We start from the raw sequence: 16212 nt of genomic DNA, 5'->3' as shown, positions 1-16212 counted from the left end.
AGACCTCCGCGCCATTGTAATGACACATATAAAACCGCTGACGGATACCATTGAATATGATGCAATTCGGGAATAATTAGGCTACAATAATATTGTAATTAAGGTATAAATAGCTGCCATGGGTTCATATTATTCATATATTTCAGAAATAGTTGCTTTTTACCACTCACGCGAGAGTCTTATCTTTTACTCTCTTAGTCTCGTGTCATAAAACATAAGCTAACAAATACCTAAGTAAGTATACTTTAGCGGACTTGAACGGACATTAATTGGACGCTATAGAGGCCCTATTCCCTAACGTTTATTTCAATGTCTGTTCAAGTAAAGTCCGTCCGTTTAAATCCAAGTCAAAGCCCATTTGAGTGCCTTCGAGCGTTCATTCTAATTGCCGTTTAAAATTACGTCCGTTCACCCTATGTCCGGTCAAATGACGCCAGATAAAATATGTACCGATGCTGTTATGTTGGCCGTGGAAACTTCCTCAGTTGGACGTTGAAATGGATCGTTATTAAGTATTGTTCAGAATATAGACATCATTAAGAATGCATTAATATATTTATATTGCAGGTGCGATAAAGCATCAATCAGGATACTGGAATCGATCTTTTTTACGTTAATTATAACTTAAGTTACATTATCATACCGGACCGTTGTTAGCGGACTTAGAGTAATTTTAAGAACTCTAGACAAGTAGAGAAGTAGTCGCCTTGTAGCCTCAAATAGATTCGCTAATTGTCTCATCATTGTGACACTATATTGATTCATTGGTATTAGTACCGGGACAGTGCTGGGCAGTAGTACTGTACTTTATAGCTTTATATCATGTAGATCCTCATTTGAGAACTCCTTAGCAATGACAAGCTGATACCATTTCGCTGATCTACTCTAATAAACTCTAAGAAGGGTGTGGCTAACGCCACCACCATTGTTATCTTTATACTTCTGCAGCACTTGTACTATCATTGATGAACCGGGTGTTAAATCCCACTGGTCTCACTCTCAGTAGAGTAGCAGAGATAGCACTTAGCAGCTCACCTTATCAATCCAGCCTATTGGATACCTAGTAGATTGTAGCCATACATTGCAGCAGAAGATTTGCCAGACTAACCACTTCGTACCCTCTGTAACGCCCCTGATTTAACACGTAGAAGTTAAATTACCTTATAGCACTAAAATTAAGTCAGATCTAGACGCTTGTAATGCTAACCGCTGTCTGCTTCTCTAGAGGACCCACCTTGTTTCATGCCGCTTAAAAACATGGTCTGCTTCTCTAGAGGAACCACCTTGTGGCGGAACCCTTAAAAGCAAGATGTCTGGTTGATGGGACTATCCTTACGAGACGTGATCCTGTGTGGTTGTTGAGCTCCATGGCTATGATGAGATGATGGTAGCATGGCATCCAGGTTGTACTGGAAGATATTCTTCTAGGCTAAGGTTGTTTTCGATAGCGGAATTTTGAGATTTCTACTGGTTCAATTGCGTCTGTAGACTTTGTATTATTTAAAAATTTGATGGAGTTGGGAATTAAAGTTTGAGAGTCTACTAGAGTTCTGAGATCCCTTTGACCTAATAGTTAATCTGACAGAACCCTCAATGTTATCATTTGTGCACCATGGCAACCTCGTCCTCCTCTAGACGTAATAAGGTAATATATTATACATTATACAACTTTCTGTGATCTTTAAGCCTAGATTGCCGTTAATAACTGTTCCAAGCTTCTCAACCATAATTCTATTACAAGATTCGTTTGATCTCCAGCTTTGAGTTTGAAGAGTTCATTTCTAAACCTACATCGTACCAATCCGCTGTCCGCGTGTATAACTTGATTATTCTTAAGTTATTAAATAAATAAAAACCTTGTCTTCGAGTATGGAACATTCTAAAAGCAGTCCCCGTGTTATTGTAAAACCTTGACGTCACCACCAATACACATGGTCCACCCCCACGAGCTGTGGTCGTTAACAGGATGGGGTGCAACAAGTTGTATGGAAATATTGTAATGACGTTAAAAGGCTCATTGTCAGGATTATTAGTGCGCATAATTTGGGGGGATTGTTAAATTCTGTCAAATTACAACTACCAGCCAGGACAATATTGCCACCCTCAGAAACCTGTCCGGGAGCAAGGGTTTTATAATGGAGACTGTGCTGCTTATAATGGTGAAGAAGCTGGTGCGGTGCTCGTATGATAGTCTCATTAAAGGGGACCGCGACAGGGGGCAATTGTTATTTTTATTTGTAGACAATGAAACTTTTATTAGTAGGGGTGGGTTGTCTTGGTGAGGGGGGATTTGGTGCTAGTTCAGGGTGCAATCCTCAATAAACAGGATGAATCATTCATCCCGTGCAGCTGTGTTGCGTTCATGATTAAACATTGACTGGGCCCGGCCCTGCAGTCAATCAACTAATCAATATCTTCAGACAACAATTGGCCCATTAACCACTCAGACACGCATATAAATTGGCGAGGTAAACAGGCTGCCGATTACCAACACACCCCGACAACTGGCAAGTGTGAAAACCCTCGGAAGCGACCTTTGTTAACCTCCTCATCATCTCATTACCTGTATTATGCTTATAATTTATAAGCACAGCTACTAGTGTGACAAGGATCTCAGACGACACATGACAGTGACTGACATTTCTATGTTGTCCTTTGCTTGGAAGGGGTAAATATAATCGGTCATTACAATTAGAGATTGGCCATTCAGGGAGCTGTAATTGGTTTACGTGACTGTTCAATGTTCAGTTTTCTCCAACTTTAGAAGTTTTAATGACGGATTACTGAGAGCCGATAACTAGTTCAATGTTAGAGCTTGTAAAAGACATTCCTCAAGAAGGTGACATGTTGCATGTTACGATCTGACAGGAACATTACATGTTTATATCATTAATGGCATTGTTTACCCTAACATACTGTTTAATAATTGATCACGTGACATGTTTGGTGACTGTCACGTGGCATGTTCGGCGACTGTCACGTCATCCTCATCCGGGCGTGTTGGAGCACGCCTTTTATTTGTCACTATTGTCCAGGACACCCGAACTTGGGAGTGTTGGATTCTAGTTCTCCACTAGGTGGCTTGAGGGAGGAGGCAGTTTCATTTCTTGTGCAGCTGCTTTTTTAGTAAAGCTGCCTTATTTGTTCCGTAGTTGGTTATTGATAGATTGCTCCACCAAACTTATTTAACCAAAAGGCAGTAAGATGGGATACTCAACGGTCATTTCTATTTAATTTTTTAACATAATAAAGTAACAAAGCGGCCTCGCGTTGAGCACAAAATTCACAAATTTTACTAGGTGCATTTTTTGTCATCTGTACCTAAAAAAGTGAACCTTCTGGACGACTTTTGATGAGTCTGCTTTTTAAAACTCCCTGCCGTGCTTGCCAGCACTAGCAGTCAGCACTGCTATTCTATAATGATTGAGTAATTGGTGAACAATCGTTTTATTAATTGTACATATTATTGAGTTACTTAGGATAATGTTTGGTTCTAAGTTAAAGCTAATAGTAATACAGTAGTAATACAGTCTTAAAGTAATCCTTAACCAGCTTGAGACCAGGTTATTAAACGGCTCTAAGCCGGTTCTTACATGGATCTAAACCGGTTCTAGACCGGCTCTAGACTGGTTCTAGACTGGTTCTAGACTGGTTCTAGACCGGTTCTAGACTGGTTCTAGACTGGTTCTAGACTGGTTCTAAACCGGTTAAAGACTGGTTCTAGAGTGGTTCTAGACTGGTTCTATACTAGTTCTAGACCGGTTCTAGACTGGTTCTAGACTGGTTCTAGACCAGTTCTAGACCGGTTCTAGACTGGTTCTAGACTGGTTCTAAACCGGTTCTAGACTGGTTCTAGACTGGTTCTAGACTGGTTCTAGACTGGTTCTATACTAGTTCTAGACCGGTTCTAGACTGGTTCTAGACTGGTTCTAGACTTGTTCTAGACTGGTTCTAGACTGGTTCTAGACCGGTTCTAGACTGATTCTAGACTGGTTCTAGACTGGTTCTAGACTGGTTCTATACTGGTTCTATACTGGTTCTATACTGGTTCTAGACTGGTTCTAGACTGGTTCTAGACTGGTTCTAGACCGGTTCTAGACTGGTTCTAGACTGGTTCTAGACTGGTTCTAGACTGGTTCTAGACCGGTTCTAGACTGGTTCTAGACCGGTTCTAGACTGGTTCTTGAACGGCTCCGGAGCGGTCCTAAAAATTTGGTCCAGCGTCATCTAATGTAAATGAGCAGACATGGATTTATTATCTCATATAACTATGGTATCAGAAAACGCCGCATACTTTATTCCATGGTTTAGTGCAAGTTTAACTGTCCGTCTCGCCTCACTAACTACTCAATCCAGGAAGGCATGCAGTGCTCTTGGTACTTCGGTACGTGAAGTACCGAATAACGAAAGTATAAGGGCTGATTTTTTGAAGCGCATGGTATCAAAGGCTTTTGTTACACTACTTTTGTCTGTTGTGTCAGCCTGTTCCAATATCTCAATATGTATCGTCTCAGACAATAACGGCGATATCGGGAAAAAATGCACGCAAATTATGTTGGGCATACACATTGTACGAGGTCACGTAGCTGATACAGAACTGTCCGGTCTCATGGTCGGGGAAATGGCGGGGAATGCTCAACTGCTCACTACTGCACCACTGTATCCTCACTAACGAGTTAGCCAGTTCTTATAAATTTGCCTCAACTCGGTAACTCCTGTAAACTCCACCCGTAACCGAGTATGAGGGTAACACACTGATTGCTGGCTATTTAGCTATTTGTCTGAAACTGCTTTTAAACTCGATAATTCGTAGAGGAATTATGTGCATCAGGGGAATTCCCTACTCTAATTCTGATTACGTCGATAGAGGGTTGTTTGGGTTGCATCTTCCAAATTACAGGATTACCAGTTCAGTACCGGGATTTTGGGAACGTCAGCGGAGGTTGGGTACGTCTAAATTTGCCTCGTTTAGACACGTAATTGCCGGGCAGGGGTCTTTTGAAGTTCATCTTAAATCGGTCGAGTTTCATATTTAGAATACACTGTTAAACGGCCTCACCACGCGACTCTTTTCTTAGGGAAGATGCAAGCCACCAGTGCAGCATCTCCATACTCCTGAATAAACAACATCGGCCCACTTGGTTCAACGACCTCATCTAATCGGTGAGACAATGCAGGCTCGCTTTGGATTGTTTTTGTGTAGTTTAATGTGTGTTCGTGTGCCTCTGCCTCGCCGCAGTTCTGGGGTGTAATGAGGGCCCGTGCACCCAGCTCCCCGGGCTCAACCCGGGGTGGAGTTAGTCCCCCATTTACACAATTACAGCACAATCCTCTGCTTTGTTTTATCACAATTAAAGAGGTCCCCCTTCTCTCTCTTTCTCTGTGTTTTATTCATGAGCCAGCGTGGGTTTTAGCCTTGCCTCCCCGGGGCTGGGTCCTTTCATTGGCTAGCCGGGGGCGGGGTGCTCTGCTATTGGTGCGAAGCAATGTCACGGGACTGTAACAACGTCTCGGTAAAATCCGGGTATAAGAGTGATCTAAACTAACGGTGGTTTAATGTGGGGGGTTAGAGCAGGGTATTATAGAGGCTAGAGAGTAGCCTCTCTCTCACAAGCAACTCTCCGGCTCCCTCCGCAACCATCTCTACTCTTTCACTAGATCCTCCCTTCTTTCACTGCATTAGTCTTTTGCCTCGCCCTGCAGTCCAGTTCAGGGAAGGGCTGCTGTAAATTTTGCTTTTTAAACGTTGCACGTGGGGCTGGCTAACGAACCAGTAGACATGACCAGCACAATGCCTTTTTCCTGGGTGTTGAACAGGTCGTTTGTCGTGAGGAGGGGCACGTTGTGCCATCTTTTTATTCTCCCGGTCTCAGAGTGAGCTCTCACAATTCACATACTGGTAGATTCTCTGTTTCAGCTCGATTGGGTGAGAGTCATGAAAGTCTGAGACATTTGTGTTTCCCCATGTTACAAACTTCGGCCACTCAACTTCGGCCACTCAAAAAAAATTGTCTTTTCTCAATGAGCATTTTATAGCAGCCGCTGCACAATCTCATTATGTTCAAATGTTTTTTAAGCGTTCATTATTTGATAAAGTCTCAAATTTGGACACTCTTGTTCGACATTCAAATATTGTCAACAGAGGTGTTAATTGCAAACTTGTAGGCCGTTCTCCGATACTATGTCACCTCACGTGGCCATATTATTGAGTTTTATTAATGCAAGATCAACTTATTAACCTAAAACAAACCAATCGTTAACGTTTCTTGCTGCATGCTCAATACCATAACTTCCACTTCAACTAGTTATAAATATAACATATTCCAATAAAACTCGCCACTTATCCTCGCATATACAGCTCTTCTGTACGTGTATCACATTCCATCACTACATAAAAATACATGCAGCTCGCGGAAGCAACTCCTCCCCACGCTAAGTGACCCACCGTTAAGCTAATACACGGTCACTGATTACCAGATTATCCCAACCGTCCAGTGGGGCAGTAGTTGACCACAAGGTAACTGCTAGTTGACCACTAGGTAACTGCTATAGTTAGCTACTAGTACCCTCGCTTTATAATAGTACCGCACATTGACCCATGAATATCCTCCTCCCCCAGCACTATAACCCCCTATCAGAGATCTCTTAGCTCCCCTATCCGATCACTTGGTTCCTTGCTCTGCCCCTGATCTTAGTCCCTTTCTCTGCCCCTCTTAGTTCCTTGCTCTGACATAGCCAGATATGCCCTCTTAGTCCCTTGCTCTGTACCTCTTAGTTCCTTGCTCTGCACCTCTTAGTCCCTTGCTCTGCACCTCTTAGTTCCTTGCTCTGTCCCTCTGACTTGCCCAGATCTGCCCCATTTTACTTCTCCAGATCTACCTTCCTTAGTTTCCTGGCTCCTGATCTGCATCATCCCTGTTGTAGTCGGGCTCGTTTGACCCGTTTATTGAGAGGGGTTAATAACCTGCTCGATCGGATATGGTGCATATCATCGTGATTTGTGGGGATTTATAGCTGATCAAGCGTATATGCACAGCGAGCTTCGTGCATTTTGGTTTTTATAACCATATGTTATTATAATAGTTATAGGAAATATTGACGAAATGACGCAACTATCCCAGGCTTGGTAGCTTGTTTTAGTGCCTTTATTATGTGCTGACGAACAGACTGGAACGAGGTCACGTGCTAGCACGTTGGCTAGCACGTGGGCTCCCTTCTTTCGAATACTGTCCTGTCGTACGTGGGCAAGCTTCTGAAGCTTTTGAATATCCCCTGAGAAGTACTCACTATATTATGTCGAGTTAACGTTCTTGTGGCTACTCAATTCCCGGCTTAATATATAAGAGGCCAGTTCAATTGTATTTTGAGTACCTCCGCTAAGCTGGGTGATTACGTATTTGGGGGAGTAAATTTGCTAGTATTTACAGTTTATCGGTAACTTCCTCGAGCTTGTTTCATGATGAGGAAAAGCATTTCCCCCCTCTCTCTCTCCCTCTCTCTCTCTCTCTCCGACAAAAGCTCTATCGTTAGAATAATTCCGTGGAATTGTCATGAAGTTTAATTGTTTATGCGGTTAATTAGTTTGTTCGGTTATATGTTCATTACGTACTTAGAAGTTCTGTTTTGTAATACTATAATGAGCAGAATAGGTACGCCCTCATTGATTTTTATAATTTTCAAGAACATTCTCCGTTCATTTTATGGGGGGTTATCTTACTTTAGGGATGCTACTCCTTCAGTAGCACTATTTCGTTGCGGAGGATCACACAATTTTCCGTATATTTTCTACATATTAATAACAAGGTTTAACTGTTTAATTAAGTGTAGGTACCGACACTTCCCACCAACTATACCCCTGCACATCATCGTGTCACGTGGTGTGACGTCATGGCACGTGGTGTGACGTCAAACTTCCCACCAACTATACCCCTGCACATCATCATGTCACTTGGTATGACGTCATGGCACGTGGTGTGACGTCACACTTCCCACCAACTTTACCACTGCACAACGAAACATAACCAGACATCCGACCGGCCAACACGAACTCGGGGCGAGCTCTTGCTAATTACAACCTAATTTCTCACTAATAACAACCCAACATCATTAAACTCCCGTTTATCTAGACGTTTAACAAGACATGTAATGACCTGGAAAGTAACACTATAACGGGCGAGTATCTACTCATATCTAGGCCCATCTCCCCTGTAAGTGATACTCAGAGTGATTACTGTCTCATAAAGAGGTTGTTAGAAGATACTTGTTGATTTTATGTCGGGTTAATGACAAATAGACCAACCGTTTATTTGGTTAGATCCTTATACCTTGATCTGTAGAGAATATGCCGAATCTTGAGGAGACCATCAGATCTACGATATGCCGAATGTTGAGACCATCAGATCTATGATTTTAACTTTTGTAGTTAGGACTGCAAGTTGCTTAAAGTCTATGCCAGGGACTGAACAATATTATAATGATGTTATAATTATTTAACAATTATTCTACCTGTTGTCGCAATCTAAGAATCTAATTTTAGATGCATTTAGCAGGACATTCGCTTGAAACTTAACTTGACGAAGGTTGGTAATAGCCAAACATCATCATGTCACGTGTGCGAGTCACGTGGTGTGACGTCATGTCACGTGGGCGAGTCACGTGGTGTGACGTCATGTCACGTGGTGTGACGTCACATATCCCGTTCTTTGAACGTGCGATCAGTATCGTGCATGTTTCGCGTAAATGTTTCGCTACGATCCGTCTTTAGCTGAGAAACAGCCATATACATAGTAACAGAGCTGGCGTTTGTTAGGTATTTAAGCACCTAGGAGCGTTGGCCGGACGTTTATAATAAAGTTGCTGATCAACTTAGGATTGCAAACTTTAATTACTGATCACTAAATGATATTACTATTAGGCCAATTATTGAGATGACGAAATTAGCCGATCTAACTGAATTCTTGCAGTTTGATTGGTTGGAGTAAGAATTTTGGAAAATTACAGTGGTCGTTAAACTTTTAAAGGTCGATTTTCACGTCAACAACCAAGTTCATATTTCTTATTAATCCAGGTCCAATAGGATGGCTGAGAGCTTAATGGCTTGATGATTGTGATACCCGGTAGAACTGGATGATGATTTATCACTCCACGCTCGACTGTCACGTGACTTTTTAAACACGTTATCTCGAAGATCGACTGTAGAGCATGATTTAGCAGTGAATAGCATGCTCGGGTAGAGCTATTACCGTAGTATTGTTAATAGTTGTAAATAGCGCGATTACAAAACTGCAACCGTTCGCCGTTGTTCAAGGAAGTGTTTAAGGTTATGGTTGTAACATTTAGCCCTAAATTTGGCTAGTTCTCCCACATTTCCATCCTACTTAAGGCCAGATTTTAATGGGATCCTGCAAATAGTTTGGAGATTTTCATTCAACTCTGCGCACGAATATTCCGGATTTCACTCTTACCATTTTTTGGCAGCTTACAAATATTGTTAACAATTTGTATTCCCTGATTCCCCAAATGTTGGTCTCCCGAGAGAGCTGTGTTCCCTGACGAGGATCATGTTAGTGGAGGACAATACCAGGGGGTCAGTATAAGGTCGAATATTAATAGAGGGGGGGATTAGGAGTACTCATGACACAGACTTGCGCACATGTACACACCCCACAGTTAGGTAAAACTAGACAATCTGGTAGGAAGGGTTATATTTTAATTGAGCTGGTTAATCCTTCTGCTGGTATCAGCTTGGTTACTATCAAGGAGGGGAATCGGGGTGAAGAAGGGCATTAGGACATAATATTTGGTTGAACTAGACGATGGATTCTTTACAAAGGAATTTGTTAATCGTAACATGGTTAATTTGATGATGAGGTTGTCTTAAGCAGGGGGAGCTTGTGCACAAGGTCTCTGGTAAGTATCCACATTCCACAATGATATTGAAGACAACTGTTTGAGTTACCTGGGGACCCCAGGCATATAATATTCATAAACATATGAATATGCGGCTAAATATTCGAATAAAGATTCGGCGGAATGACAGGCTGAACGCCGTCCAGTTAGAGTCTCCTAGTTCATACTGATACTCTAACTCTCTAACTATTTGGGGTGGTGCCAGAGGTATCATCTCTTCGGGGAACTCCCAGACTCTTCCACAAAGGTGGAGTGTCACGTGAGGGAAACTATCACAATGAAATACTCCCAATTACAATGAAGTATTCCAATTATAATAGCTCCTGGCTATCAATATGCATGTAAAAATACTTTTAGTCCGGCTCTGTATAGCAAGATTTGCATGGGAAGTGAGCGTTATCATAATGGTTATGCATAATGCATGTGCTCTTGATGAGATTTACAATTCGGCTATTGTCCGACGAGTGCCGGTAATCACAGCGATCGGAACTCCAAATGGTTCCTTCAGTTCAGGATTGGTCGAAGTCTGTGATGCAGCGCGACTTCAGAAAACGTTTCGCTTTCTGTGTTGTGGAGCTGTGTTAAGTTGGTCTTAAGTGAAGTCATAAGATATTTATCAATGACTCGAAACTTATTCCAGTTATAAGTGAGTCGTATTATACGAAATTGTCCGTGTTGGTAGGACGTAGGACTGTGAAGTAGGCAGTCTAGCAGCACGATACTTGTGATAGGAGCTGTATCAACCCAACCCTCTCCAGGTTAATTCCTGCACTGAGGGGAGGGAGTTTAGCCTCGCTAATTACATGGAATAATCCGAGTTGGAGCGTTCGTATTACTTTCTGTTACGGTTAACGAATTATTCCCGTGACGACACCAGATAATCGCGTGGTCGTAGAGGCTGGTAATTCAGCTTGATTGCCATTAAATGCGATCAGTGTCCGGGTGGAGTTATCAACCAGTCTCCAGGAGGGGCAATGGGAGGGTAGATCCGTAGGACAGGGAAGAAACATCAGGGCGGCACTGTAGACTACTGCAGAGTAGTCTCCCGCCCTGCAGATGGTAATCCCCGATCAGTCACGATATACAATCTTACTTCTCGTCCAAGCGCAAATTTTAAATCTTGGTCGCCTCTTCTAAAAGCTTAATAGCAAATCATTTCGTGCAAGTACGTGATTGTAGGGAATCTAAATTAGATGATGGCGCAGTTAAACTGGTTGTGCTAACAGAATTGGTTGTGTAACTCTCATTTTGGATAAATATGACCGATTTGTATTCTCCTTAATGACCAAGTTTAAATGTATCGGTACCTACAACGCGTGTTGATTAGCATCGTTATTGTAACAAATCAGCTATATTCGACTAATAGTAATTCGTGACGTCATCGATAGTAATAATAGTAATTTGTGACGTCATCATATAATGACTCATTATTCACTGCGTCTCCCCTAATTGCGTCAGAATTAGTCACTTTGATCCCATTTAAATTTGCAAAGTGGTATTGTTATCGAGGTATTTAGTTTCCTTATAAATAGGATCTTGAGGGGGTTTATGGGGAACAGTGAAGTTATGTACAGGGTTTTGGTCCTGCAGCTGAGTACAGGATTCTGGTCTCACATTTGCAGTAGAGACTGTTATGATAATTATATTTGATGCCTTTTTCGACTATTTACGAATTTCTTGTGCACCCTCCGATATCATACATAATTTTTTGTATCCGACTAATTGAACTCGAGATTCTATAGGTATAAAGGTCAGAATTCTTTAACATTCATCAAGATAATGCCATGTTGGACTTCAATATTATTGGATAACAATTAAAATAACACCCATTGAAAAGATTTTTGATGTCTCATCATAAGTCCTTACAATTTTATAAAGTAAATGCGTCAATCTCTCATCAAACGAAGCAATATATATTACTTAGAACCTATCATTGTTCAAAAAGGTGCTGATAACAACCTGCTCCTTTACCTCTTTACCTCCATACTGGTCCATTTAAAAGAGCTTTTTTAAACTACCAGAACTTGCTTCTACCAGATTTGCGTATATTCGCTAAAGAAAATACCCTTCTCTTAGAGGCTTCCATAATTCTTTTCCGCTTAGAAAGCATTAACGGTTTGATAACTACCCTCGCAATTTCCCCGCCGAAACTACAGTATACCGCAAGCGTATATTTTTGAAGACTACATTGCTTATTACGTCAAGTTATATGTTTAGAGGTCGAGTAAAACGGCAGGATTTGTGCAGGTTATTCCGTTCAACTTGCATGGTCTAGATTCACCAAACCCACCACCGCAATCCTATACTTTATCTAAATATTACATTACTAATACCAGCCGTTTTGTAATACCACTTCTTTTATCTGCTTTCTCGTTTTTAGTTGGGAATAATATTATCTGTACTTTAATAATTGGGTATTATGTCTGATCAGCTGGTTGATTACTGAGGTCTAGACTAGGATGTGCAGGTCAATGCTCTTAGGTCCTAATGTTATGACTAACCTGGTCAGCTAGACTACCTAGACTGCAGAGTAGTCTCCCGCCCACGTGCTGGAGGGTAGTCTCCGAGTCACTCGCGGTGTGACGTCACGTCACCTGGGCGAGTCACGTGGTGTGACGTCATGACACGTGGTAGGAGGACCTGATCAGGATACCAATGTTGGGAGCTAATAAATGCCGGCCTGACTGACGCTGACTATTGTATTCAAAGATTAACGTAGAAAATTTTGCGGTTTATTAAGTTTATGCAGGTTGATTAGATGATCTTTAAGTTGGATTATAGCAGTTAGCATTAAAGAACTTCGTCATGGTTTTGCTTTAATTTTGAACATTTGGGCTTTAGATTTTGGTCGAGGCTTATTGATAAAATACGGCTTTGAATTAGATGCCTATGTCTATTTATTAAAAACGCCCTTCCCACCCTCCCCCCTTCTAACGGCTTAATTAAAAGGGAATAAAAGTATAGAGAATAATAGTATTGGAGCATCCCACGTTTCGTAATGAATAAAATAGCTCAGAAATATTTTAAATCCCGATATTCTGTTATCATAATATCATCAAACCCAAATTCGGACCCTTACCGGACCTCGGTAAGCAAATAAGGGGGAAAACATTGTCAAGCATTTTTTTTTTTTTTATGTTGGGGCACCCACTTTACCTCCCTATTGGGAGGCTACGTCCGTCATTAGTGACTAACGTCTATTGGGGTTCCTCTGGTTGTAGATGTCAAGCATTACGTCTTGCATTTCCCTCCAATCAGCCCCACGAAAATAAACCTGGACCGGAACAGGGTGTATACAGTTGTGTAGAACTCCATTGGTAGGTGGTGTATAAGGTTAGTGAACCCAACCCCCCGCTAAGCAGTCCCCATTTCCCCCTATCCCACTCACTATTATGTGAAGTAAGCAGGAGTAGGCGCAATTAAATACTTGATTACTTCATTCTACCATACTTCATGGTAATATTACCCCCGGTATGTAGATTCTGCATTTAATCCTTCTGGGAGCTCCTCTCCCAGAGTGGAGGTTTATATGTTGGCGGAACTATTGCAAAATTGTTACCTATATGCACTAACTCTGGTATAACGAATTTCTACCGACCCCGTGCAATAACTTTTGGTGTACCTTTTTACTTTTATTTTAAAGTTTTGTATTGTACCTGGTTTTTCACCATTACTTCTTATTGATTTGACACTCTTTTCCCCGAAAAAGAGCTATTTACCACAATTGTAACCGTAGATTTCATTTTATAATATGACATTTCATCATTAATTACCAGTACTATTAATAATCTTTAAGTTGAAATACTTGATATTGGGATGAATTACTAACCTGACATCACGCAGTTTTATAGCACTAGCATCATGAAGCAATCTATGGCACTTCTTCTGACCATCCTAGGAGTCATTGTACTGGCACAATCCAAAAGGTATGTTCTCCACTTTCACTTTCACTTTCACTTTCACTTTCACTCTCCCTTTTACTTTCAATTTTACTCCCTAGTATACTTCAAAGTCTTAGCTTTCATTTTCATGTCGATATTCAATCGACGATAAATTCTCAGCTTGATAAGTCAAATAGTCATTGACGTCCCTCATTAATATTATTATTAGCTAACATAATTAGGGTTATTAATCAATATTCCCTTCAGCATTCTGGTGGAGAGCGAAGACGTATTACTGGGAGGAGCAGAGGAATTGGAAGCTGATAATAGCGTTGATCTGGAGGAGGAGCTCATAGGTTTGTTAGCTTATCAGTTTGTTTGTTAGCTTATCAGTTTGTTTGTTTGAGATGACTGGGGACAAAATGAGAGTCTTCACTCGGTACTCACTGTAAACTATTCGCAGTGAGTGGACACTCTCATTTCGTCTCCAGTGCAGTATAATCTATTATGATCGACCCACTCAAGAGAGCGAAAACAAAATTTAATTTGATTTTTGTTTGTTTGTTTTCAGTCTTGAGTATCAAACTCTGCTAAAAACACACGGTAATTTGTTCTGCGCGCATTCACACTGCTGAAATAACCGAAGTGTACTCTAACCCAATCTTCCCCAGGATCAGACATTAAGCTCGCCCCAGGCGGCGGTAATCCATGGGGTCGCAAATGAAAGAACGGTTCCTCCACACCACCTCTCTATCCTCCTCCAGTCCTTCAACTATCTCACTACATCTCTGCTCTTTATGTAGTTTTTCTTAGTTCTTTAGACGTACTCAGATAAATGTCATCCTGATAGGTTATGAACAAAATCTCTCAAGAAAATGTGAAAACGATGAAAAAAACTGAAATTATCATCCTCTGATCTCTTGCTATGAAATAGCTAACAAGTTTTTATCTTTTTTAGCGCCACGTGTTATTTTAACAAATAGTTATTTTATCGTAGTAATGCCATGGTAACGTGACGTAGTTTTTAAAGAGAAAAAAAGCATCCAATGTATATTTGTTGAACATTGTGCAAAAGCTCTTTCAAGGGGTTGTTGAAAAGTTCCTCATATATATAATGCGATTGTGCATGTGATAATTTTTTGCCCAAAATTTGTCTGTCTGGAACAGAATGTGTGTTATTTGTGGGCATTGATTTTAATGGTTTTATCCACTTCTCATATGCGCTCATGTTTCAACCGAGGTTTTAGTTTTCCTAATATTATGATTATTTCATGATTTTCTAATATCATAACCATAGTTGATTCGTAGAAACATTTTTCTTTCAGCACCATCTTTAAAAAGCATACGAAGTTTCGTTAAGTTTGCTTAATTTTCTTAGTCGGTGTATAGTTTTAGTTTGAAAAAGTTGATTTTTGGCTAAAAATTTGAAAACAGTTTAATCAGTCAACTATTTGCTATAACTTGTCATATTGAAACTCTTGTCTAATTTTTATTCAAAATCATATCTATAAAATAAAACAACTCGATCTCATGAATATAAGAAAACGTTTATTTGAAGTTTAGGATATTGGTAAATTTTAGTAAAAAAAGGTTTATTAAAAAGCACGGTGTAGGTAATTTGGTGATCACACTATGACTAAGAAATTACATCTATCATTGTGTCTATAAATAATCGTCTCATTCTTTAGGCAAACTATGTACCATAACGATATCTTAAGCGGCTGATAAGATATCGCCTAAATACGGTCGGCATGGAAACCTTTACATTGCCACACTATTAACATTGTGATTGTGACGGAATAAATAATAATACAGACCCCTCGGCCTCGCTGCCGTGTTTGACCATTATTTTGAGTGTCCACTGTCCAGTTGAAAGGATGGGTACGCATGAAAATTACCTACATGTTCGACAATTGTTCCGTTAAAAAGTCATGCCTCCAGGTTACCTACTCTTGATGATATCTCAGCATGCGTGAAATTGAGCAAATATTGATATATTATTAGCTGAGACACCCTATATTACGTACTATTGATCAATCAACATGATAAAACCGTGTAGCAGCCACAAACATTATAATCAAATAACGAGATTCAGATAAAAGGGAATGTCTTTCCCGGTGTTGGGATGCCTGAGGTGCTTATCCCCGTTTCAGTTACCCTAAACCACTCTGTGCCAAGGCACTATACTAGTATTATACTAGCTGTAGGGGGGTTAGTCCTATGAGACAGGGAGTATGAATCACCACTCACCATCTGATACTCTACCAAATCACAGCTTTGTGACTGGACGACTTGCATCAGACCGAATTTGAACCCGGGACCTTCTGCATGGGACTGGATCGTGTTACCACTTCACCACCCGCTCCCCCAGCCAAATATTATTATGAGGCAGCAATATGTTAACATCGTAACATGCTGATGG

At 40.8% G+C, this 16212-nt stretch overlaps 1 long non-coding RNA gene across 1 annotated transcript; it reads left to right on the top strand.

Moving 5' to 3' along the window:
• Positions 1-13752: 13752 nt before the first annotated feature.
• Positions 13753-15265, top strand: LOC134825095 (uncharacterized). Its single transcript, XR_010161486.1, has 3 exons — positions 13753-13835; positions 14058-14146; positions 14462-15265. It is a non-coding gene; the product is annotated as an uncharacterized LOC134825095 (long non-coding RNA).
• The last annotated feature ends 947 nt before the right edge of the window (positions 15266-16212 follow it).

This window comes from Bolinopsis microptera, chromosome 13 (assembly GCF_026151205.1).
Source record: "Bolinopsis microptera isolate Bmic1 chromosome 13, MBARI_Bmic_1.0, whole genome shotgun sequence".
Lineage (NCBI taxonomy): Eukaryota > Metazoa > Ctenophora > Tentaculata > Lobata > Bolinopsidae > Bolinopsis > Bolinopsis microptera.
The sequence above is the reverse complement of the archived record's forward strand: the minus strand, read 5'-3'. Positions and strand labels throughout refer to the sequence as shown.